Genomic DNA, 6,904 nt, shown 5'->3' with positions numbered 1-6,904 from the left:
AAAACCTGAAGTCCAGAGCAGAGATTGGCTGGATGCTCATCAGATACAGTTCCTCTTCCTGGATCCACAAGTGAACTACATTTCCCAGGCCCCTGCATCTAGATGGGGCTGTGTGACTAGTTCTTGTCAATAGAATATGAGCAGAAGTGATCTCTGGTCCAAAGCAGTTAAGAGTGAATACTCTTCTGTGCTATCTTTTCCTTTAATCTGCCAGAGGGCTAGGGACAGGGCAACCTTGAAGCCATGTATTAAAGATGGTGGAACCACATGGTAGAATGAATGTGGGTCTCGGAATGCCTTCACAGAGCAGAGCTGATACTCACTGTGCCACTTGCCTCTGACCATCAACAGGGGACTATGAAGAGCAAAAGAAATAACTTCTTTGTTGTGCTAAGCCACTGACGTACTGGGGTTGCTCATTATAGCAACTAGCATTGCCCAGCCTGACAAATACAAAATTGCCTTTTTGTCCATATTTTACAGATAAGGAAACTGATGCACCAAGATGTTAAATTATATATATTTGTTTTTGTTTTTGTTTGCAAAGATAGCAAGTGGTGAAACCAGGATTTAAATGGAGAAATCACATTATGAGCCCACATTTTATGCACTATTCTATGCTGTAGATCAGAGATCAACAAACTCCAGCCCACCATGGGCCAAATCCATTCAGGACTGTTCCTTTACATACTGTCTTTGACTGCTTTCACCTGCAAGGACAGAGTTTAGCACAGATTTAATAGTTGTGAAAGAGACCAAAAGTTGAAAATATTTACTATCTAGCCTTCTATTTTAAAAAAATTGGGACTCTAGCTCTAAATTGAAAAATAAATTTCCTTGGAAAGCCACTTTGAATCATGTGCTTATGGATGGACCAGTCATCGTAGCTGAAGAGAGTAAGGTGCTGTGATTGGCCAAGCTTGGATCAGGAGCTTGCCCCTGAGCCAATCAGTGCAGTCAAGAAGGCAGGGTTGTATAAAAAGATATATAGGTAGAGCAAAAGGAGGTGTTATGGACTAAAATGTTTCCCCCTAAGATTCACATGCTGAAATTCTAACACCCAATATGGCTGCATTGTTGGGCCCTAATCCCATAGGACTGGTATCCTTACAAAAGGAAGAGACAATAGAACTCACTGTGTCTTTCCATGCAAAGACTCAGTGAGAAGGTACTGCCTGGCTGCAAGCTGGGGGGAGAGGTCTCACCAGAAACCAAACCTTCTGGCACCTTGATCTAGGACTTCTGGCCTCCTGAACCAAGAGAAAAGAAATTTCTGCTGTTTAAGCCACCCAGTTTTTTTTGTTATTTTGTTATTTTGTTATGATAGTCTGAGTAGATAAATACAGGAGGAGTGGTTTTCCAAATGGTGAATTAACACAAACATGGTGAATTAGCACTATTTTCAACTTTTGGGGAAAGGAGGATATGGTCTCTTTCACTACTATTAAATCTGTGCTACACTCTGTCCTTGCAGGTGAAATTCTCATGTTTGTGTTCCCAAGCCCCCAACCAAATCACCGCTGTGAGCCAAGTAACACCCACCCCAGCCCCCAATCTGTATCTGTTGCACTATTATCAAACACTATTAACAATAGAATATTATAAATAGTGGATAATTACACCATTGGACAGAACAATGGCAGCAAACTCACTCAGTGGGACTTGCAGACAAAAATTGAAAGGAGATCTCAGATTTGCTCCCTCCTGCCCCAAGATTCTTGGAAAGACCCAACACATGAGACCCAGTGGGGGCCCCCAACATTCCCTCTAGGGTCCCTTAGGTCATTTTCCTGGCACTCATATACATATTGGTCCACAGACACATACTGGTATACATAGACATATTGGTACGCATTATACATACTGTTACCCAGAAAGTAAGGAAGTACTCCAAAGAGTGAGGGGATCTACCAAAAGGACCCAGGAGCTAACTTGAAGAGGTTCCCACTGGCCAAATTAGAGACAATTTGAACATCAAAATAATAAATGATAGTAGTGGATTATATACCATCAAATAAAATAGCAATCTACGAGTCCCTACTGATATGAATGAATGAATGAATGAAATGGAAATGTTTTTTCCCCACCTAGAATGCCAACTACTAAATATAGGAAGAGTGAGAGTTAGAAAATCATCAAGAGATGGTAGAACTAGTGGGTGAAAGCCTGATGAAGAGCAGAATATTAATGGGGTCTCAGAGTACTTCCTCTATGTTATCTATTAGTTACAAAAGGAAGCATGGTACCTTCACCTAGTGATTGAGGTAAACACCACCAATATTAGGATAAGCTGACATGGTGTGCTTTCTGATATGATGCCCTGGATCAGTGGTGTGCCAAGGGCAGGGCTGTGTGGTGGGGAGTTGACTGCCCTGGGTGCAGGCAGTGAAGGGGTGAACTGTACTTATAAAGAATTTAAAAATAGTGAAACTGACTGAAATCAATTCGCTCTTTGTGATGACCATGTGCCAGCAATTTGGTGATGAAGCACCTGAAAATGCTTAAGCTATTGCCTTTACTTTTGAGTTTTAATTATGTATTTAGTACACACACACACACACACACACACACACACGTGCACATCTTATGAACATATTTTAATTACTTATCTTTTAATAAATGTTGGGCTCAAAGAGGGAATGTGTTTGGTGAATTCCCAGTTGTACAGTTGGCCCTGTCATATGTGGACTCTGAAAAATGTGGTTTATTCTGCTTTTTTTTTTTAGAGTAAGTCAATTTCAGTTTTTAACCATTCAAGCTAACTTGAGTGAAGTTTGTGCCTCCAGTCTCTATTTTAGGGCATAGCCTTGCATTTATTTATTTTAACGAAATGTTTTTAAATTTTTATTTATTTATCTTTTCTGTGCCTAGAGCATTTTATTTATTTCTTAAATTTTTATTGAAGTATCGTCAGTTTACAATGTTGTGTCAATTTCTGGTGTACAGCATAATATTTCAGTCATATAGGAACATACATATATTCATTTTCATATTCTTTTTACCCATAGGTTACTACAAGATATTGAATATGGTTCCCTGTGCCTTACAGAGTAAAATTGTTGTTTATCTATTTTATATATATTAGTATGGTACTGGGGATTGAACCCAGGACCTTGTGCATATGCATGCTAATTATGCGCTGTACCACTGAGCTATACCCTCCCCTGACCCCTGTATTTAAGTAGAAGACTCAGAGTAATGGCAAAGAAATCGATCCTGAGTTAGTTTAATTCTGACATTCTATGTGACTGCCTGGAGTTTTCAGTTTTCCCTCTATGTGTGACTTTTTTTTTTTTTAACTTTAGACAAAAATGTAGTCATTCTTTTCAGGCTCATTTCATTGATGGAAAATGCTGCAGAAGGAAGAACAGTGAAAAGACTTTCCCAGACAAAAAAAAAACCGATCGCTCCACACGAAGCTGTGCATGCAGCAGAAACAACATCGGGAAAGTTAACCTTAACCTTTGAAGAACCGTGTGATCCAAAGGGAGATCGCTTCAGATTTTGCTCTCTGCTGTGCGTGACAATTTTTTCCCACGTTATCTTTTATCAGTTGTGAAGTTTTAGGGGAGATCTATCAGACACAAAAATGTTTGAATCAGCTGGACTCAGCCGTGATCCCTGTACAGTAAAACGTCAAGCTTTAAAATTGCCTCTTGAAGGTTGGTGAACGGAAATTGGGGAGAAGCTTGTTAGCTGTGCATCAACAAAGGTAAGGAAGTGAACATTTACGTAGAAATAATAATCGAATCTCAAAAGAGAGAGCTGGGAAAAAAACAACACAAGATGCCAGTTTTTCCCTGCCAGAAGAAAGAAAAGGGAATGCGTGAATGCTGCAATCGTTTCCCCCAAGAATTAGATACTCTTGAAAAACAATGGATCATAAAATGTCCATTTTCAGCCATTTTGTCTGTTTTTGCAAAAGAAAAACTTTGGAAGTGTTTTTTAAACTAAGCATAAGAGAAATATTTGATAAATTTTCTGGTGAATCTATTTCAGTGGAAATTTTCTGACTATGGAGCTGTTTGAATCAGTATCAATCCGAAAGAAACAAAGCAGCAGTGAAATTTCTTGGATTTATTGTGAAAGGGGATTTTTATGAGTGTCTTCCAAACTTCCCCCGTTTAAGACATTTTCAAACTCTTTGTTAATCTGTTGATGCATATGAAAGAAACTTTCCTAAATTCAAATTAACAGAAACTATTCTTGGATCAGCTATGAGTAAAGACAGGTTTACAAATCTGGCCATGCTCCCCATTAAGCATGAACACATGGATAAGATCAATTCTGACGAAGGCAGGAGAAATTTTTAGCAGTTGAGGCACAAAAACAGAAACTATAAGGTTATTATGCATATCAGTGACAGACCAATATGTAGGCTTATGTTTTCCCTCTTCTAAAAATTACACTGATGTAATTAAAAATCATTAATCCATTCATCTCTTCTTTAGTCCTAGAATATTTTTTAATATTTTATTTCATTGTATTTTTACTGGCATTTCTGTGTTTCTTTTCTGGGCCATCACTATCGTTCATATAATTTCATGAGTATTTCTGAAAATAATTGTGTCGTATACAAGAGGAGAGTGTTAATTTAAAAAAAGGTCTGTTCTGGTTGTTGGATGCCTTAAGTAGGACACTGAGAAGGTACAATCTTCAGTGGTATTCCTACCAAAAATGTACAACCTAATTCTGATCATGAGGGAACATCAGGCAAACCAGAATTGAAGACTTTTTTTTTATAAATTGAAGTATAGTCAGTTATAATCTGTCAGTTTCTGGTGTACAGCATAATGTCCCAGTCATGCATATATATATGTACATATATTCATTTTCATATTCTTTTTCATTAAAGGTTATTACAAGATATTGAATATAGTTCCCTGTGCTATACAGAAGAAGTTTGTTTTTTATCGATTTTTATATATAGCGGTTAACATTTGCAAATCTCAAACTCCCAAATTCATCCCGTCCTACCCACTTTTCCCAGTAACCATAAGATTGTTTACTATGTCTGCGAATCTGTTTCTGTTTTGTAAATAAGTTCATTAGTGTCCTCTTTTTTCTTTTTAGATTCCACATATGAGTGATATCAAATGGTATTTTTCTTTCTTTTTCCGGCTTACTTCATTTAGAATGATGATCTCCAGATCCATCTATGCTACTGCAAATGGCATTATTTTATTCTTTTTTATTGCTGAGTAGTATTCCATTGTATAAAGAAACCACAACTTCTTTATCCAGTCACCTATTGATGGACATTTAGGTTGCTTCCATGTCTTGGCTATTGTATAGAGTCCTGCTGTGAACATTGGGGTGCATGTATCTTTTCGAATTAGAGTTCCCTCTGTATGTATGCTCAGGAGTGGGATTGCTGGATCATACGGTGTTTTTTGAGGGATCTCCATACTGTTTTCCATAATGGCTGCACCAAACTACATTCCCACCAACAGTGTGGGAGGGTTCCCTTTTCTCCACACCCTCTCCAACATTTATTATTTGTGGACTTTTTAATGATGGCCCGAAATTGAAGACATCTTACAAAACAACTTCTCCATGGAACCTTCAAAAACGACAAGGTCAAGAAAAACAAAGAAAGGCTCAGGAATTGTTTCAGATGAGAAGAGATTAAAGAGATATGACAATTAAATGCAGTGTGCCATTGTAGAGTAGCTCCAGGACTAGGAAACAACAGTCATGAAGGACCTTATTAGAATAATTGACAAGATTTGAACATGGACTATGGACTAGACAACAGAATTGTATCAGTGTTAAATTTCCTGGTTTGATGATTGTATTCTTGTTCTTTAAGAGACTACTTTTGTTCTTAGGAAATATACTCTGAAATATTTAGTGGAATGTCACCATATGAGTGTGTGTGTGTATATGGATGGATGGATAGATAGATAGACAGGCAGATATAGAAAGAGAATAACAGAGAGAATGAGGCAAAATGTAAACAGTTGGTGAACCTGAGTAAAGGGTATTTGGGAGTTTCTCATGCTATTGTTGCAACTTTTCTGTAAATTTGAAATTATTTTGAAATGAATATTTATCAATACTCCACCACCACCAAACCAAAAAACCCTATACAGGTTAAGCTGGATCAGTGATTTACGGAGTAAAGGAGAACAGACAACTCTGGGCCACCTATTATGGGTAAACAGAAAAAGAGAGAAAGAGAGAGAATGAGAAAGAGAGAGAGAATACATCAATTCAGCAAGAAGAGTTGGGGGAAGGTGACGAGGAGGCTGTGCACAGGTGGAATCTCAGGCCCCTGAAGGATAACCAGGGGATGCCACAGCACACCATTGGGTATGTGGTCCTGGGGCTGGAGGGACCCATCAGGGTGGGAGAAATAACCTTGTGCAAGTCATGAGAAGGATGGAAGAAATTACACAGAGGAGAGAGAACCGGGGATGAACCCTAGGGAGAACAAGATTTAAGAGCTGGCTGAGAGAAGAAGTCAGCAAAATAAATAGAAAGGGAATGATCAGAGAGGAGAAAGGAGAGTTAAATGACAACAGTATCACAGAAGTCAAGGGAGGTGAGAATTTCAAGCAGAAGAAAGTGGTCACTGGGGACAAATGCCACGAAAAGTCAAATAGGACAAGGACAAACTTCTGAAGTGGATTCCAGCAAGCAGTTAGTGATACAGCCACAAACATACCTATGAAGATGCAGGAAAGGACAAAAATTCATTAAGGCATCAAAAACCAGGTTTAGAAATCAAGCCATGGTTGGTATCAAGACTTCCCACTGATTAGAAAGTGACGGAGGTGGATTAAGAAGTGGAATTAACAAGCCACAAGTGATATTTGATAGGAAAGGACAAGCTGTAAATATCTCATCCTTCTTTCCCTCTCTGTCCCTGGGTCAGAACCATAAGGTATTTTGCAACTAG

At 38.4% G+C, this 6,904-nt stretch overlaps 1 long non-coding RNA gene across 1 annotated transcript; it reads left to right on the top strand.

Annotated features, from left to right (window-relative positions):
* Positions 1 to 3,488: 3,488 nt before the first annotated feature.
* On the top strand, positions 3,489 to 5,239 carry LOC141579711 (uncharacterized). Its single transcript, XR_012511561.1, has 2 exons — positions 3,489 to 3,712; positions 5,074 to 5,239. It is a non-coding gene; the product is annotated as an uncharacterized LOC141579711 (long non-coding RNA).
* The last annotated feature ends 1,665 nt before the right edge of the window (positions 5,240 to 6,904 follow it).

The sequence above is a fragment of the Camelus bactrianus genome, chromosome 13, assembly GCF_048773025.1.
Source record: "Camelus bactrianus isolate YW-2024 breed Bactrian camel chromosome 13, ASM4877302v1, whole genome shotgun sequence".
NCBI classification, from domain to species: domain Eukaryota; kingdom Metazoa; phylum Chordata; class Mammalia; order Artiodactyla; family Camelidae; genus Camelus; species Camelus bactrianus.
This window is presented reverse-complemented; position numbering and strand designations above follow the sequence as displayed.